Source organism: Lithobates pipiens, unplaced genomic scaffold (assembly GCF_037356315.1).
Source record: "Lithobates pipiens isolate NorthernLeopardFrog02 unplaced genomic scaffold, aLitPip1_a1.2 Scaffold_8, whole genome shotgun sequence".
Classification (NCBI taxonomy): domain Eukaryota; kingdom Metazoa; phylum Chordata; class Amphibia; order Anura; family Ranidae; genus Lithobates; species Lithobates pipiens.
In genome coordinates, this window is record NW_027507903.1 from 313,990,938 (window position 1) to 314,009,950 (window position 19,013).

Consider the following 19,013-nt stretch of genomic DNA (forward strand, 5'->3'; position numbering starts at 1 on the left):
ATAGAGCTGTGTGTATGGTCCCCCCACCTGTCATAGAGCTGTGTGTATGGTCCCCCCACCTGTCATAGAGCTGTGTGTATGGTCCCCCCACCTGTCATAGAGCTGTGTGTATGGTCCCCCCACCTGTCATAGAGCTGTGTGTATGGTCCCCCCACCTGTCATAGAGTTGTGTGTATGGTCCCCCCACCTGTCATAGAGCTGTGTGCGCGTATGGTCCCCCCCACCTGTCATAGAGTTGTGTGTATGGTCCCCCACCTGTCATAGAGTTGTGTGTATGGTCCCCCACCTGTCATAGAGTTGTGTGTATGGTCCCCCACCTGTCATAGAGCTGTGTGCGCGTATGGTCCCCCACCTGTCATAGAGCTGTGTGCGCGTATGGTCCCCCCCACCTGTCATAGAGCTGTGGGTATGGTCCTCCACCTGTCAGTTGTTCACTACCCCCTAAAAGTCCCACTTAGAGGAACTTTCTTTAGCTTTATTCATTTACTTTAATGGGATGGCTGGTGATGCTGGTGACACAACAAGGTGAGTGGATACCCGCTAACAGGCGCCACCAGGATGGATCTGAAATTACAGGTGCTCTTTAAATGTAAGGATTCATTCTTACCGGTAGTCAGAATCTTTAATATTTGCAAACAAAATGAAGGTTTCTTATTCAGAATAATGAGCTGTCAGGTTAGTAATAGAGCGATATCAGAACTGATTCAACCATAACGTTTGTAGTGTACAAAGATTTGCAAAACAATGAATGAAGGAATATTCCTGAGCTTTGTTTTATCTCATGGTTACTGTGAAATTGTGTGAATGCATCAATGCAGGGCATGTTATCTCAGCTTGCAGAGCTCGGATTAATTGAATGAGTTTACCAATAATGTAAATTTTGCAGAATATACAGCCTCATACTACATAACTAAGCTCCATTTAATGCTGAATAAACGAAATCATTATTGTTTATTTAAATAGAAAACTATCTTTTAGATGGATTTTTACTCCAAAAGCATTTTTGTTAAAATGCATTTTGATAAAAATCATTAGATTAAATATGATTTTATTTTTTTTAAATAAAAAATCTGATTTTTTTATCCACCCTGCCCTGAATATAGATTTTAAAATGCATAATACTAATTTTATGCTCTTGAACCTAATACAGTTTCCTATAAGTATATTCATTTAGTTTTGTTTCTTATGGATCATAATGACCTGTTTCAGCTTGTTTGGCTTATGAATCCTAAACGGCTTCAGTGCTTTTTACTTTTATTTAAAGGGATAGTCTACCCAAAATGGATATTTGAGTTATGGGTAGAAGATGAAGTTATTAATCATTCAATGCCTTCTTAGATGTCATTCTAGCACCCACCACTTGGCCTTAGGGCCTTTTTACATAATGCCGTGCCACTTTGTTCAGCATGAGATCTGTGAGCAGATCGCCGGCTGAATAGGACAGATGTCAGTTGTGTGTGTGTGTGCTTTAAAAAAAACAAAAACAAAAAAAAAAAAACATCCGTGCCTGTTTAGTTTGTGTCTGCATTTACACAGCGGACAGGAGTGGACCCATACTAGTTCTAGGGATGGGCAGATGTAAACAAATTTTTGTCTGTTTACATTAGGTTATAAAATAAAAATGGAAAAGGGTGCATTACTTTTCTGTGGTATGGGGATATATATATATATATATATATATATATATATATATATATATATATATATATATATATATATATATATATATATATATATATATATATATATATATATATATATATATATATATATATATAATTTTTTTTTTTTTTCCCTCTCTGGGTGTATTTAGAGGTAGGCAGTCTGAAGTCTATTCACTTCAGACTGCCTATAGACCCAGATGCAGGTCCAATTGGGACCTTATCAGAAAGCCTGTGTTAAAGGGCCCCTAGTCTAGCTAGAATTCCAATATCCCTATTATTTTTATTTTTTTTACTTCCCATGTACTGAAGTTACATAGTAAGGTTGAATAAAGCTACGGTGTTGGAAGAGGTCTCACTCATGATACATTTTTCATAATAAAGTAGAGCTGATAACAATACCGTTTAGACTCCAAGCCCTGGTTCACACCAGTGTGATTTATCATGCAGTTTGACAGTTCAAAATCGCATGACAAGTCGAATTCCAGTGTCGGTGATGGAACCGTTCAACTTGTCAAATCGCAGCGACTTTGAAAAAGGTCTAAGCATTACTTTTTTGCGATTTCATTGCTACTTGCATTGACTTCTTTTAAATTAAGTCACAAGCCGCAATGAAAGCGGAGGTCCAAATTGCACTAATCTGCGCTGAAGTCCAACGATTTCAAAGCTGCACTGTTGTGAATCAGGGCTAAACCAAATTTTCAGTTTTCTCATCTGTGCTGTATTGTTGCTGCATCTAAATATGCTCAAATATTGTAACTACCATATAGATGAATGGCATATACTTGTTGTTTTGACCCTGCATGAAAAGAGAGATGAAAATGCAGACAGTGTACATACTCCTAGGTCATGGAATCTGACACAATCGATGACCAACATTTTACACAGATCACTGACTGCATGTTTCCATGGCTTGTTTAAAAATGCATTCCATGAACACTTAGAACAGTGATGGCGAACCTTGGCACTACATTTCCCATGATGCTCTGCAGTGTAGTTGAGCATCATGGGAAATGTAGTTCCAAAACATCTGGGGTGCCAAGGTTCGCCATCACTGACCTAGAACATTATTCATTACCCGCTGACTACTTTTCATACTACTTTCAGTCTTGTGCCTGCTGCCATTACTTTGCACTGGGAATATGTTAGCAATTTTGGAGCACTAAATACCCAATTGAACTTTTAGTTTAGACCCACTAAATACATTACAGGTGCTTTAAAAAATAAGCGTGCAAAGTCTTGCTGTTCATCAGTAACAGCTTGAGTAAAAAAAGCCCGTCCCCTGCCAGCAAACTAGAGAGACCCCGAGGGCTGGTTCACACCAGATGAATTTTTAATTTGCATCAAACGTGCATGCGTGATGTTTTCAATGTATTCCAATTACCCTAGTTCACTCCAGTGCAGCGTGTTCCAGTGCAGTCAACAAAAGTAGAACATGCTGCATGCCGCAAAAAGGCATCCGAAATGTATCAAAACTGACATGTTCTCAACTGAGATGAAGGGGGGGAAAAAAAAGGGCAGAACGCCTGAAAAAATATGCACGCAGAGGTACAACATGCTATAGGTCTGATGCAGTGGGGAGTGCATTGGACCTCTGCAATGAAACCTTTGCTTCCCCACAGAAGCAAAGGTCCTTGGTGACACTGTCTTGCTCTGCAAAGTGTCATCAGGATTATTATTTTTTTTTTTTATTATTGCAACAGTGATTTCTGTATAAGCAATATTTTTTTACACTGTGGCATCCATTCATATGCCATTATTTACTATTGTGATAGCTGTGTTTGGCCATAGCTATCGCTGGTCTGGTCAGGTCTGACGAGTTTGGTCACAGGTACCACATGGTACAGTACCCAATCGCAGAGCTCACAATAGTAAGCAATGGCTATAAGTGACAGTCTCTGCTCTGCACCTCCAACTCTCACTGAAGTACTGGGCAGGAGAGGGGACAAGAGCGACTGGTGGATCCTGACATTGTTGGCCTCTCACCAGAGTCAGGAGTCGGACTGTGATGTCACCCGACAGCAAATTTTAGCCCTCTGTTGGCTGATTGTGGGTCACAGGAAAGCACCAACTGTGACCCAAATGAGGAATATGGGCAAACGCGCTTTGGCCTTGCATCTTTTTTTACTACTCCTCATGCATAAAATGTGCATTTTACAATGTTTGCAAAAAATGCTAGAACCACTGTGGCAGTAAAATGCTTAACAAAGAGATTTTAAAGGGTAAGTTCACCTTTTACAGAAAAATCTGTAAGGTGAATTTACACTGGGCCCCCCATTACACTCGGTCCTGCTGTATCTGAAGCCCGGCGATCTCCTGCACTGACAATTCATATCGCCGCTTTACTGGTATGGGGATCAGACATCCCCTGTGGCTAAGGCTGCGTTCACACCTGAGCATTTGTTTTCAGGCAGAAAGTCACGTGTTTTTTTACTGTATTTTTTTTTATTTTTATTTTTTTTGTGATTTTTGCACAGGTCAAAAGGTCACCAATGTAAAAAGCAGAAAAATGGCTGTAATGTGCCCTAAAAAAAAAAAAAAACACAAAAAACAAAACAACTCATTATCTTTTTTTTTTTTTTTTTTTTTTTTTTTTTTTTTTCCAAGCTCTTTTGAGCTTCTTTGCTTTAGGTGACAAAACGCTCAGATGTGAACATGTGCCATTGAAATGAATGTGATGTTTTTACGAGCTGAAAGCGATCAGGTGTGAATGCAGCCTTAGCCCCCATACACACTTGGATTTCCTGCAGGTTTTTTGTCTTCTGATTTAACAAAGCCATGTAGTACAAGGACCTACCTGATTGAATACTCATTGACTGCCTATTATGTTTTTGGTAAATCTGAAGACGAAAATCTAATAGTGTGTATGGGGAATTAATCTCCTAAACAAACATACCTTGTAAAGGTTCGTATTGGAAAGCATTCTAGCATCCTGGAGAAGAGGAGAAAAAGCCGCTGTGATTTCAAATCCCAGAACTAGTAAATTGGCGATCCAATGTGTCTGGACATCGGCAGCCTCAGGTACAGCAATTCTTTTGTAAAAGTGAACTTGCACATATAGATATAGAGAGAAAATTATATATTTGCACGCCCCTAGTAGGGCAGCATATTCATTTCAATGTGCTGCGCTACCCGTAAGAAATGCAGGGAAAGCAGTCCTACACCACCCCTTCTTCCTTTTTATTTTTTTTTTATTTTTTTTGTGCTGCATTGAATTCCATATTTCTGCTGCACCATGCAATTTAGCATGTGCAAAATGATGCTACTGATGCATGGATGTGCCATTAGGATTTAATGCCATCCTGCATGTCTGCTGGAATGCAGCATGTTTCTCAGAGATATGAACCTCTGAACCCCAAGGGCCTGCATAGGGAGAGGGGGGGACACACTGTTGCTTTTTGGTGGGAACCCCCCTGATAGCTGATGAGTCATCTGTTAAGGACGTGGCAACCGGCTTCCCAACCTGCTCCTTAGCAACCAGCTCAATGCGACAAAGTGCTGAACGAAAATATGTGGTAATTGCCACATTATCAAAACTTTATTGTGCAATTCTTGGTGAATTGAACAATTGCACATTTGTTTCAACATGCGTCTATTATACCACATTTATTTTTCTTTTTTTTTCTTAGTGAATTGACCCCTTTATTACCTGACTTCAGGATCTGTTTGACTTAGCCAGACTGGGAGGAGGAGTCTGCAGTGCTATGTTGGACACACTCGATAATACCGGTGGGGAAATGAACAGATAGCTGATGTTATCTGGCGACGACCGCTCTTCTCAACAGAAAACTGCTACCACTGAAATAGTTATCAGGCAGCATTTCCTGATCCGATGGTGGATAGAAGAGTTGGAGGCAGGCCAAAGAATAGCCCTACAGCAAAGCTGGGGAAACAATTTATCAAAAAAAAGTTCTCAAAGAACAACTTTAAAGTGAATCTGTGGCCGAGTAATGAATATTTAGGTTAGAGGCTCATTCATATAGTTGCATAAATATAAACGGCCTGGTATTTAAGCAGTTAAAGTATTTTAAAAGGGTAAAAGTGCTAATAAAATAACAGTACCCTCATACACCCCTTAATGCACACGCACAGCATAAGGACGCTTGAGTATGCAAACATAAGTTGCGCCACAAGTGAGTTATTGTCAGAGCAAGTGCAGTAATCCATAGTTAACTCTAAACTGACAACCTGTAAAGGCTTTTAAAGCATTATCTATGGAAAACTTTGGGTACCATTTGTGTGGTGTGTGTGTGTGTGTGTTTTTATTTTTTGCAATTTCACAAGTGCCTTGTTTGGTATCTATTCAATCGGTACCATATTTTATATTTTACCAGACATTGGTATAATAATGTGCTTCTTTGCAGTCAGGTTTATTTTATTGTATTTTGAAAATATGCATTTGATTAAATAGCTGCACAAATATTGTGCACCATATAAAAGTGCAACTGCCTTTATTTTAGTTTGCCTTTAGAAAAGATAGAATTGTTTGGGGGTTTAAAGTAATTTCTAGCAAAAATTCAGATTTTAACATTTGTACAAAAAAATAAATAAAAAAAAATTGCTCCAGTATAGGGGTTGACATATGCACTGCTGTTGCGATGCCACTTATTTTGATGCATCCAAAGCATTAGTGTCTAGCTGACAAACATTGCAAACATGGCAGTGCACTACAAAACATGGCATGTTTTACTGTGCATAAAAAAAAATAGCTTTATTTTTATGAAACTCAAGCTAGTTTAACCCTACAACTGCCAAACACCCCTGAAGCCACCCCCCCCCCCAAAAAAAGGGGGGGGGATTTGCGTTTCTTTAGCCTGCAGGCTTCTAGCCACTATGCTGATGTCACAGGAGCTTATTCTTCTTCCTTGGTGGGGGCGGGAATGCCTTCAGAGTACGTTAGTCGTAGTCTGCATGATGATGCATCCCCAGAGGTGGGGGGTTAGTCACAGGCTGGAATAACCAAGATTAAACACTGGCACATTCCAGTGACGTGTCAAAATACAATCAAACAATCAAATACATTATGATAAAATTAAAATTAGACCTTTTGTGTTCTGCAAAAACAAGTCTCTATCTCATTAGTAACTGGAGGATGGTAAAATGTCAAGTTATGGTTTTATTCCAACAGTTTCACAATGCATGCCCTTTTATTCAGTCTTTGCAGCAACTGTTTTCCAGAGGTCAAAGGACCTTGATTTTAAAAATGTAATAATGTTAAGCACAAGTCATACAAACAAATATTGACAGAGTCAGTAACAATGAAGCACTGACCATGCTGTAGGTAGATTTTTATTTTAATTTAAATTTTAATTTTTTTGCTTGTATGTAGAAGGTACTGGCATAAACTTCTTTCTTTTCTTTTTTTTTCTTTTTTTTAATAACAACATGTCATACTTTGCTGTTCTGTGCAATAGTTTTGGTCAGCCCTGATGGTCTTCTTTTCAGGTCCTCCACCGGCATTTCCTGGCTTCTCCTCCACGCCAATACTCGTGCATGCTCGCTCCTAAGCCCTACTCTGTGTCCACAAGACGCACATAAACCAGGGCTCAGTCTTGCCCCCTCTCCCTTGTCTCTGGCTGTGATTGACAGCAGCAGGAGCCAATGGGGAGAGAGGGTGAGTAGAGAGAGCCTCGACTCTTGTCACAATGCTGGATCAAGATCGGGCTCAGGTGTGTGTGTGTGTGTGTGTGTGTGTGTGTATATGTATATATATATACTGTGCTGTGGGTGGAGTGTTGTGTGTGTGTGTTCCCCCCCCCCCCTTCCTGCCAGTCCCTCTGCTTTTCTATGAAAAACTGATCACACTAAGCAGAATAACACACCATGGTCAGTTTTCTAGCTATGCTAGGAGCTCAGTGTGCTCTCCTTCAATGATCAGACTGGTCATGGCATGCCCCTCCTTGTACAACCTTTCACTGGGAAGATCAGTGTGCTGTTGCCTCTCCTCCCCCAGCTCTTATGCAGCTTTGAACAGAGGGGAATGTGATTTCCCCCCCCCCCCCCCTATAAAAAAAAGGGGGCATTTAAAGTGGGTGTGGTGTGTTTTTTTTATATATATATATATATTTTTTTTCTAATTTAAACTGAATGGGTTGATATGTACAATATCGTGCACTCATTAGATGATGTAAATCAATTGCTCTCAGTATCGCAGGATATGGTTAGAGTCACTATAATAACTGAAGAAACCTTTACTGTTTTACATATGATGATCCTTGCCACCTTTTATTCTGCCTGAGTGCATAAAGCCAGACCTTAGAAGAGTCTGTTCTTTTGCTAATGGCCACGTGATTTAACTAAGGCCTCATGCACATGAGACGCAGGTGAAAACTCTGCTCAAAAAAAGCTGACACTCGCGTTTAGAAACGCGCGTTTTGCCGCGTTTGCATGCCGCGTTTAGCCGCGTTTGCATTTTATAAGCGTTTATAAAGATAACATCATGTAGACCCTCCCCAAGCTCTCAAAGCATGTTTTTTTACTATTTCTGCTATTTTGATCAGAGTGAGCAGCAGCAGCATAGAGAGCAGTTGTACACTTGCATTTGCCTCTCTTTCTGTGGTATATATTTTGAAATGGATCCCATATTGAATATATGTCAGGAAATGCTCCTGGTGTTGCTCTTGATGAGACAGCAACGTTGTCGCAAATTTCGTGAGAGGTTCAGAGTCAGAGCTCGATATTGGACCCATCTGTTGATGGGACAGCGAATGTCCTTTGGATATTTCACAAACATGTATGTGCAGCTGCGTACCTACCCCGACAAGTTTTTTTAATTTTATCCGGATGTCCATTGTCACATTTGATCTGCTCTTAGAAAAAGTACGACCTGGTCTGACCTGGTCTGACATTCGTGGACACCAATATGAGAAACAGTGTGTCACCAGAGGAACGTCTGTTGGTAACGATCAGGTATGTGTATATATTTATCTATAGGTGTACAGATGAATTTTTTTCTCTGTCCCTTTTATTTAAAAAAAAATAATGTCTATTTATAGCAAATTATCCAATTTTTTTTTAAATATCTAAAATCTTCTTGTGGCAATTTTTAACATGTTTTCATTATTTCTAATATAAAACAATATTAAAATAGTTAATTATTTATTTTTTAATCTAAATATATGTTTTTATTCATTTTTTTTTTCTAGTTTCAAATTGTTTTATTTAAAAGCAAATCTATGCTAATTAGATTTTTTTATAATTGTTTTAAATTTATTTGGCCAATTTTTTAATATATTTTTAACATGTTAAAAATTGCCACAAGAACATTTTAGATATTTTAAAAAATTGGATAATTTGCTATAAATAGACATTTTTTTTTTTTTAAATAAAGGACAGAGAAAAGAATTCATCTGTACATCTATAGATAAATATATTTTATAAATATATACACATACCTGATCGTTACCAACAGCAGTTCCTCTGGTGACACACTGTTTCTCATATTGGTGTCCACGAATGTCAGACCAGGTCGTACTTTTTCTAAGAGCAGATCAAATATGACAATGGACATCCGGCTAAAATTAAAAAACTTGTCGGGGTAGGTACGCAGATGCACATACATGTTTTATATTTTTATCATGAAATATTTATTGATATATTTTAATTCTTTGCTGCTGTATATGGTAGTATAATATTTTTTAATGCCTTATTAAAATATCCAGAATCCTAACACTAACCCTACCCCTAACAGCTAACCCTATCCCTTACCCTATCCCTTACACCAGGGGTTGACAAATTTGCTTGGAATCTAGGAGCCAGCTTAAAAAGTTAGGAGCCAGGTCCGTGACGACGATCCGGACCTGTCCCTGGCCTGACATGGAGACGAGTGAGGGGAAGATAGCAGCGCCGTCGCCGCCCCCCCCCCCCCCCCCCCCCCCCCGTCTCCAAGTCATTGCCCATAGCTCTTAGAGGGACATTTTATTTATTTTTTTCAAATGACAATTTTTTTTTCAATTGCATTTTAGTGTAAATATGAGATCCGAGGTCTCTCTGACCCCAGATCTGATATTTAAGAGGACCTGTCATGCTTTTTCTATTACAAGGGATTTTTACATTCCTTGTAATAAGAATAAAAGTGACACAACATTTTTTTTTAAAAGAACAGTGGAAAAAAAAAAAGTTAAAATAAAGCAGAAAAAATAATTTTTAAACGCGCCCTGTCCTGCCCGCATATAAAATCGGTGTTCGAACCACACATAGGAGGTAGCGCCGTGATCGGTAGAGCGAGAGCAATAATTCTACCCCAGACCTCCTCTGTAACTCAAAACGTGCAACCTGTAGAATTTTTTTAAACGTCGCCTATGCAGATTTTAAAGGGTAAAAGTTTGTCGCCATTCCATGAGCGGGTGCAATTTTGAAGCATGACATGTTGGGTATCAATTTACTCGGTGTAACATTATCTTTCACAATATAAAAAATAATTGGGCTAACTTTACTGTTGTCTTATTTTTTTATTAACTAAATTATTTTTCCCAACAAAAGTGCGCTTGTAAGTCCGCTGCACAAATACGGTGTGACAGACAGTATTGCAACAACCACCATTTTATTCTCTAGGGTGTTAGAATAAAAAATATATATAATGTTTAGGGGGTTCTAAATAAAGGGAAGAAGAGGCAGGTAATATAATACAGGCAGAGGAATCTTCATTAACATTGCTGGTTTGTCATACCAACGGCGACCACAAGAGGGCGCCAGATTCCATAAGGAATCATAGGACCGCAGAAGGCCTCAAAGCCGCGGCCTAAATTTTCGGCCGCTGGCGGAACGGCCCGACGCGATCACGCTGGGGGGGTCCACAGACACAGGATACCCCCAGCTGTGCTGCCCCAGGCGCGAGGTCGCTATTTCTAGTCGCCAATGCGACCTGGCGACCGGGTTTTGTCGAGCCCTGCCTTACACTAACCCTAAACAACCCTAACCCAACCCTTAATCCTAAACAATAACACTAACGGATAACCACTTACCATAACACCCAACCCTAATGGCCAAATTACATTGCCGCATATGGTCACAGTTGACTTTTGAGGCCATGTATCTCTGATGCAGAAAAGTGCATGACATGACATTGGGGTTCCTGGCAATAATTGGCCCCAAGATGGGCCCCCAAAGTCGGGTCGCAAAATGTCATTCTCTGATGCAGAAAAGTGTATGACATTTTGGGGCCCCCTATCTCGGGGTCACTTGGTGATAGGAACCCCAAATTTGGATATGCTGTAGTGCTAGACAGTGTCTGCATACCAAATTTGGGGTTCCTGGCAATAATTGGCCCCAAGATATGGGCCCCCAAAGTCGGGTCACAAAATGTCATTCTCAGATCATATTTCTGAGTTTTAAGGTCCAAAAAATTGGGTTCCTTTAAAAACGCATATAAACGCAAACGCGGGTGCCGGGTTTTGCATCTGAAACGTGGAAATTTTTGCATCTGAACCCATTTTTTTGCTTCTGGAAAAAAAGGTTAAACGCAACTGCATATAAACAGCAAAAAACGAGACTGTGTGCATGGACACATAGGATAACATTGAATGAGTTCAGGGGCAGTTGAAAAAAGTGTCCAACTGCATCTGAACACGCGTTTAACTGCGTCTCGTGTGCATGGGCCTTAGTAGTTTTGCAGCATTTTCATGTTGCTATTTTTATTTTTTATTCTGTATTATTTTCTTGTATTCTCACAAGTCTAAGGATTTGTATATCACATTTTTTACCCCTGTCCTAAGCACAGGGCATGCATTTATAATGCATTTGACATAGGGTTGAATCGCTTCTACCTTTTTTAAAGTGGTTGTTAAGCCACTGTCATATATTTATATAATCCTGTGTGCCCTTGCCTCTGCTCTGCTTTATTTATTTATTTTTTAATAAATAAAATTAAAAAAAGCCCTCTATCTATGCCTGTTTTTAGAGAGGCACTCATGTGACTGGCCAGCTTTCCCCTCTCCCGATCTGACAGCTATAGTGGGAGGGGTCAAAAAAAATACCCCGCTGAAGTCAGTCGGGAGGAGAGAGGCTGCTGGTCATGTGAGCGGCACAATGAAATCTCGTATAGATGGCTTTTTTTTTAAATTTTTATTTATTAATATAACACAGAGACAGGCACCCAGGATTAAGAAACGCATTTCAGCAGCAGGGGTGGCTACTGTCACGAGCTGACAGGCGGGGTGAGGGAGAGCTGCGAATGACAGAGGTATGTAAACTGACCATGGTGTCAGGGCTTGGCAGCTATGATATACAGGGGGGAGGCAGAACCAGGCAGGATCAGGCAGGTATTTCAGGTGATACAGGGGGCCAAATTACACAGCACAAGCGTTAAGTGCTAGCTCTCACCAGATGCAGTTCGGTGTGTTTTTTTTTTTTTTTTTTCTGCACTAAAAATGCATGCAGTGTTTTCCATGTATTCCAATGGCTCTATTTCACACCAGTGCAGTCAGTTTCTGCACCGGAAACTGACTGGAACTGACTGCATTCGTATGATCTAGAGCCTTTGGAATACATGTGAAAATACTGTGCATGCATTTTATTTTCTGCAGTTATAACTATTCAGGCACCATAACTGTTTTGGTTAGTTTCAGAAATGATCTGTCTTGACTTTTTTACAAGATTAAGTTCTGTCATGTGACCATGTATAGCTTCTTCCTGGTGGTGGGGGGCGGAGTTACAGGGTACTGCGCAGACACAGTGTGCCTGTATTCTATAGTCTGTGATTGGGAAGGTGTGTGTGTGTGTGTGTCAGAGGCACGCTGTGATTGGTTGGGGGAGGGGGGTGACTGAACAAACTACCCAATATAGGCATGCTGTGTGTCGGCAGGGTGTCCTTTTACCTCTGAATGGCCAGCCAAAAGAAAGGAAAACTGACCATGCAAACACAGATCAACTTTTGTGCTTTGGGTGGTCAATTTAAAACAAGGAATGAGGGCAGGATCAACCAGGTGTTAAGATGGGGAAAATAATATGATTTAATAATATGCCTATGATTTATAAAATACACAAATGTGAACACACAAATGAAGAAAAATTATTTTCGGTAAGATACAGTTTAATCTTGTCAAAGCTGGATCAGAGTCACTACATCCCAAGGGCCTGTTTACACATGTGTAGTTGACAAGAAAAATGCATGGTTGAGGCACATCTTGACCGTCTGACAATTCCCCCCCCCCCCCTAACAGCTCCAACAGGCAGTGGACAGGTAGGGAGGGACTGGCAGGCAGCAAGCCTGTTGAACACTACATGTTCAAGCAAATGGGGAAGTGCTGCAAAGGGTTAAAACAGGTGGTGCCACATCGCTTCCTCGCCTCCTGTCAATGGCCTCCTGAAGTGCACTCCGAATGCAGATCGGACTTCAGAGTAAAGGGAGATTTAGATGTCTGTCTAAATCTATCCCAGCACACCCAGTCGTTGAAGAAGCCAACCATAGGTGAAAATGTATGGACAAAAAATGTTTCTTACTTTTAAATAAGACACAAATGGACGGCATCTGTTTTACATCCATTCAGATTTGTCTAAATAGGAAAATACGCAGCTTTGTTCCTTTTGGGAAAACAAATGGGCCTTAACGGACACAGACTATCATCTGATGCCATATTTGCGTTATTTTTTTATTTTTTTTATGAAGGCATTTTTTTCCTAGCAGGATCTGGTGCTAATACATCAGTACCGTGTGCAAGGACCCTTAACCTAATATTCAAGTCTTTTAAAAAACAGTTTTTTTGCATCACAGATAATGTTGGGGTTTGTGGCTTTGGGAATCCACATATTAATTTCCTGTTTAAAAGTGATAGCACACATGGTTTGTGGATGAAGAAATACTTCCTGGTATATTGTTCCTCAGAAAGTTGCTACATCAGTACACAATATTCTTTGATGTGCTTTATTTTTCTGTTTCCGTACTTTGGTACAGTGAAGAAACAATACAAAGTTTATTTAAAAAAAAAAAAAAGAAGCTGTGTTGGTCCCTTTTTGATTATTTAAAAGATTAAAATAGATGGCTTTAAGGCTCCCTTCACACTTTGCGTTTCTTGAACGCACAATAGAACACACAGGAAACGCGTGTTTTTGTCAAGCGTCGGAAAAATACACCGCTAATATGCATTGTGCTTGAGGTGCCATTAATTGTTAATGGCACTGCAAATTTGGTTAGCAGACGCACATTAAACCGCATTGAAAAAACTCATGATGGTCCACACCCAAAAATTCTGGAGTTTCTTTGTAGCATTTGTGGCGCGTAGGACATGCAAGTGAATGTGTGTGTAAACGCAAAATTAAGTAAATACCGCGAACAGGAACACATGTTCCCGCTATGCGAAGGTGTGAATGCGGCCTCAATGGGATGTGTCCAAAATGGACAAATTAGATCAACAGGCCTACTCATAGTGTATGTGAAGCCAGCTGTTGGCGGGGACAAGAAATCTGGAGAAAGCTACAAGAATTAAGAGAAAGTAAATAGTGGGGGTGGGGGGGATTTTGCCCTTATAATATGTTGGAATCTCGGCTGCTTTAAAAATGCTTTAATTGAGCCATGCTGCTGCTTGACAATTTTTACATAATTTTTAACATTTCATTTTTTATTTTAAATCTACACTGCTATACATGGACAGAAGAAAAATATCTTGTTTAGACTGGCTTTGTAGCTTATATATGTATCTAACCAGCAGAGTAATGAAAGAAGGTACCCTAGGCTGTGCATAGCTATGTGCTCATCGGATACTTGGAACCGCTCTCATCTAGCAGTATAAATTGAACCTGTATATTGCCTTTTTTTTTCTCTGACATGAGTGTGTTTGGACAATGTAGTTGTCATTGTCACAGTCTGACCAAAAAAAAAAAAAAAAAAAGAAGTAAAGTCAGCAACTACAAATACTGTAGTTAATTTGTCCAGGGATCCGGCGCTGTCCTCACATGGGCTGGTTTTTCAACATTCCTTGGGTCCTTGGCATTGGCGTGTTTTCTGTGGGAAGCCGGCTGTGACTCCTTTTTGGCTTCACATCCAGCTTTCCACTGCATATGCATAAGCCACTCTGCACTTCGTGAATGGACCCACAGCCTCCTGGAACGTGTGACGTTTCCCAAGAGGTTATGGGCAGGGAAGAGAACTTCTGCTGGTAGTGGGAGCAGATACCTGCTAAAACTAGGTACCTACAAAAGTAATAGAGGAGGGTAGAGGAAGACCTAAAGCAGAACTTCCATTTTTGGTGAAGTGCCACTTTAAGTATATGAAAGATTTCCAGGCATGGTATATTTTTTTACATATGTAGCGCCGGACACTAAATGGATCTACACTCATACGGTATCGCCGGACCAACTACGAGATACTGGTACCGTTGGCTCTCTGGATTTGTCTATATCCCTCAGTTACATCCAAGTCTGTGGCAGAGACTTTTGCTTTACTTAACACTCGGCTGCTAGGCCTAGTGAGAGAAGGCCTATCCAGTATTGTGAGAATCCAGTTGTGAAACAGTAATGCTCCTGGATTTATATTGTGAGAGACTTCCTGTTCTTTTCAGTTACAAAAGTACCTGAACTACCTTTCCTAACCCTCTACCCTTCATTGAGAAACTGTGTTCTCTTTTCCAATAAATATCCCAACAAGAGGATCCAGTGTCAGTTTTTGCAATTCTTTGGGCAATCTACCACGGGAAACCCCTAGACGTACACGAGGTCCAGAAGGTAATGGTAAGCCCAATAATGCCAGCCTCTCCATTGGGGGTCAGTGCTCCACATAGCTATAGTACATTTGTCCAGCTTTGACCAATGTAACTGTAGCACTACCCCCCTCCATAGGAATTGCTGAAGTTTAGGGTTCACCTCTTACAAGAGCCAATAGAAGGAGCTGTAGCTCCGAGCGCGTAGCCTGCTAGTCTTCTTCTCTCCTTCTCTATGGACGTTCCCATGGATGTACTCCTGGCCCATGACGTCATCCACTGGTGTCCAATGCTGGTTCCAGGCACCCCTGGTGGCCACAGGACACGCAGAGCGACTGGAATTAACACACAGCCACATACAATGACCAGACCCGGATCCAGGGACCTCCGGATGGACTCCACACATTTATACAGATGCACCTTCTATGTTTTTACCTCTTGTAAGTCTCTGTTACCTTGCCATTAACCGCATGCCGACCAGCCGCAGCAGTTTTACTGCGGCAGCATGGCTTGGCTGCACCACTCTCCGTTATGCTACTTCGGTAGCATAAATGGCCACTAGGGGGAGCGTGCACACCCCTGCTCCCTCCCTGAGCTGATGTGAGTGCCCGACGTTCTCGATCGCTCTGGGCACACGGAGAACCGGCAGCTGTGTGTGTAAAGTTTCCAGTTCTCTGAGCAGTGAACCGACAGATCATCTGTCCATACAGAGTATGGACAGCGATCTGTTAGTTTCCCTGCACAGTCCCATTTCTCCCCCCCCCCCCCCTTCAGTTAGAACACAAAATAGGGTACACATTAATCCCTCCCCTGCCCCCTAGTGTTAACCCCTTCACTGCCAGTGACATTTTTACAGTAATCAATACAATTTTAATTGCACTGATCGCTGTATTAATGCCAATGCTCCCAAAAATGTGTCAAAATTGTCTGACGTGTCTGCCATAATGTCGCAGTCACGATAAAAAATCGCTTATCGCCACCATACTAGTAAAAAAAGTGTTTATAAAAATGCCATAAATCTATCCCCTTTGTTGTAGACGCTATAACTTTTGCGCAAACCCAATCAATATAAGTTTTTCTTTACTTTTTTTTTTTTTTATTTCTTTTTTTTTATTTTTTTTTTTTTTTTACCATAAATATGTAGAAGAATATGTATCTGCCTAATCTGAGGGAAAAAAATGTTTTTTATATATTTTTGGGGGATATTTATTATAGCAAAAAGTTAAAAATAATGCATTTTAAATTTTTATTTTTCAAAATTGGCGCTCCTTCCCCTTCTTTTTTTTTTTTTTTTTTTTTATTTATTTATTTTTTTTATTCCTCTTATCTGGAAAATTTTAAACCCTGAATCCCTGACCTCATCATGGACTTATAATTAATGAATTGATTTTTCTTATAAATATCCACCTGTATTTGTGCTGATAGTTACTGCTACACATTTTACAGGGCCTACCTTCTGAATTGGTGGTTGCTGAGGAGGAGTTTCAGTACAGGAATTGCTAATCACAGACAGCAAAGTACCTTGGGATATGTAGTCAATAGAAAGTAAACAGCAGAGGAGAAGCTGCAAAGCATGCAGGGAATCCTGGAAGTTTTGGAAAGTGACCAACAGACACCCAGCAAGGAGATTTTTCTCAAACTTTTATATTGGATTGTGAAATCTAACTTGTTGCTGATGTTGTAAAATGAAAGCCTATGCTGTCACCAGATAACTCATTTTACTTATTTAAGGCTCCAGCTACAGTGACTTCTTTCTTATGGAATAAGTGCTGGTTCAATCCATAAATCGCACAAATGCTCTGCGTTCCTGTACAATTCACATGCGATCCAGGTGCATTGTGATTTCAGCCTACTCATTTGAAATGGGCAGATGATTGCATTTTCAATGTGTGTTTGGGGTGTAGTTAGTAAATTCTTGACACTCACTGCAGATTGCTACTGCAGTACATTATGAGCATGGTGCTGCAAAGGCGCACAAAATGCAGATTTTGCGCACCATGTTCTGGAGTGAACTGGCTCTAAAGGAGGGGTGCTCAGATACAGACATAATATCTTTCACAGAATAGCAAGATTGTTCCAGATTTTATACTTTTTTCCAGCTTAGGAATTACAACAGTTTGTATATGTACCTCCCACTTTTTAAGGGACCAACAGTAATGGGACAGATTAACAATCATCCATCAAACTTTCACTTTTTAATACTTGGTTGCAAATCCTTTGCAGGCAATTACAGCCTGATGTCTGGAACACATAGACATCACCAGACGCTGGGTTTCATCTCTGGTGATGCTCTGCCAGGCCTCTACTGCAACTGTCTTCAGTTCCTGCTTGTTCTTGGGGCATTTTCCTTCAGTTTTGTCTTCAGCAAATGAAATGCACGCTCAATCGGATTCAGGTCAGGTGATTTGACTTGGCCATTGCATAACATTCCACGTCTTTCCCATTTAAACTCTTTGGTTGCTTTCACAGTATGCTTTGGGTCATTGTCCATCTGCACTGTGAAGCGCTGTCCAATAAGTTCTGAAGCATTTTGCTGAATATGAGCAGATAATATTGCCAGAAACACTTCAGAATTAATCTCTCTGCTTTTGTTAGTCACATTATCAATAAATACAAGAGAACCAGTTCCATTGGAGTCATACATGCTCACGCCATGATACTACCACCACCATGCTTCACTGATGAAGTGGTATGCTTTGTATCATGAGCAGTTCCTTTCCTTCTCCATACACTTCTCTTTCCATCACTCTGGTACAAGTTGATCTTGGTCTCGTCTGTCCATAGGATGTTGTTCCAGAACTGTGACGGCTTTTTTAGATGTTGTTTGGCAAACTCTAATCTGACCTTCCTGTTTTTTAAGGCTCATCAATGGTTTACATCTTGTGGTGAACCCTCTGTATTCATTCTGGTGAAGTCTTCTCTTGATTGTTGACTTTGACGCACATACACCTACCTCCTGGAGTGTGTTCTTGATCTGGCCAACTGTTGTGAAGGGTGTTTTCTTCACCAGGAAAATAATTCTTCGATCATCGACCACAATTGTTTTTCCATGTGCTTCCAGGTCTTTTGGTGTTGCTGAGCTCACCGGTGCATTCTTTCTTTTTAAGGATGTTCCAAACAGTTGATTTGGCCACCCCTAATGTTTTTGCTATCTCTCTGATGAATTTTGTTTTGTTTTTTCAGCCTAATGATGGCTTGCTTCACTGATAGTGACAGCTCTTTGGATCTCATATTGAGAGTTGACAGCAACAGATTCCAAATGCAAACGGCACACTTGAAATGTACTCTGGACCTTTTTATCTGCTCCTTGTAAATGGGATAATAAGGGAATAACACACAGCTGGCCATGGAACAGCTGAGCAGCCAATTGTCCCATTTCTTTTGGTCCCTTTAAAAAGTTGGATGCACATATACAAACTGTTGTAATTCCTACACCGTTCACCTGATTTGGATGTAAAAAAACAAACAAATTAAAGCTGAAAGTCTGCCGTTAAAGCACACCTTGTTTGTTTCATTTAAAATTCATTGTGGTGGTGTATAGAGCCAAACAGATTAGAATTGTGTTGATGTCCCAATATTTATGGACCTGACCTGTGTATATATAATTGTTTTTTGTTTAAAAAAAGAAAAAAAAATGTCATACTTGCCTGCTTTTGTGCAATGGTTTTGCCAGGAGCAGCCCCGATCCTCCTCTTCTGGGGTTCCCCACCTGTGCTGTCCA

General features: G+C 40.3%; 1 protein-coding gene across 1 annotated transcript in view; it reads left to right on the forward strand.

The window, feature by feature from the left end:
* The window catches only part of STK10 (serine/threonine kinase 10), a 224,033-nt gene that overhangs the window by 1,272 nt on the left and 203,748 nt on the right, over positions 1-19,013 (forward strand). The window lies entirely within an intron of this gene.